The sequence below is a fragment of the Limulus polyphemus genome, unplaced genomic scaffold (assembly GCF_000517525.1).
Source record: "Limulus polyphemus unplaced genomic scaffold, Limulus_polyphemus-2.1.2 Scaffold1311, whole genome shotgun sequence".
In the NCBI taxonomy this organism is placed as follows: Eukaryota; Metazoa; Arthropoda; class Merostomata; order Xiphosura; family Limulidae; genus Limulus; species Limulus polyphemus.
In genome coordinates, this window is record NW_013666921.1 from 34426 (window position 1) to 35456 (window position 1031).

Sequence of the window (1031 nt, forward strand, 5' to 3'; positions counted from 1 at the left end):
CTAACTTGTTTACAGTCTACTCAATAACAAGTTACACTATATTGATTTAACTCTAATTACTAACTTGTTTACAGTCTACTCAATAACAAGTTACACTATATTGATTATTTTACGTTTTTGACTGTTGCTATATACTCAGTGTGACAAATAAGCAAAAAGTATTGGTTTAAATCACTCACTTTTAAGTAAAATACACAATAAATCTCTCCAGAAAATATAGTGGAATTATTTGCAACACTGATGGTATTTTTGTTTTAATTTTTCTTAGTGTGTATGACCTATACATTATTAGGAATCTGTAACCATGAAAGTTATGGACCCACAAGCAATTTGTTGAATAGTCAATTATAGGGTTAATGAAAAAATATTAAATAATGCATATTTTACTAGAAGTATGATATATTATTATATTCTTCTTTACTTTCACTCATAACTTCAGAAAAGTGATAAACAATACAGTTTATCAACATAATGTAGTTCACACCAAAACAGTTGTTCAACTAATTAGTTATTAATAAGCCTAGACCACTACTATGCACGTCATATCCCAGTTGGCTTGACGAGCCCTGCTACTGGGTAAAAGGTCTTGTCAGCACTAAACATAGCAGACAGTGAGGTTTACATATTATTAGATTCTTCTTTGATTTCACAAGTTTTTAGAACTTATAACCACATTTAATGAAGGGTTTTTACTCTTTTTTTCAATGTTGAAATACAGCCAATAATTAATTGTATTACCTTTAACTTTTTCAGCAAAGACTTGGTCCCCAGGACCAACCTCGTAACCATTTTGTGTCTGTTATAGTTTTCATGTAATAACTTTTAAATTAGTAAGCGAATGTTAAAAAAATTTGGCAAATTATCAGTAAACATTACAATTCTTTCATATGCAAAATATCAATTTTTTTTATTAAGTCTTTAAGTTTGTAAAGCAATGTTTTCTCATGCCTTTTTTTTTTCTTTTCCATTGTTGCTTATCAAACATTCAAAGTTATTTTCATTTTAAAATTAAAAATACTTTTATGTATCAG

General features: G+C 27.9%; 1 protein-coding gene across 1 annotated transcript in view; it reads right to left on the minus strand.

Moving 5' to 3' along the window:
• Positions 1–1031, minus strand: part of LOC106463044 (serine/threonine-protein kinase mTOR-like) — an 88315-nt gene that overhangs the window by 27974 nt on the left and 59310 nt on the right. The gene's annotated exons all lie outside the window — the stretch shown is intronic.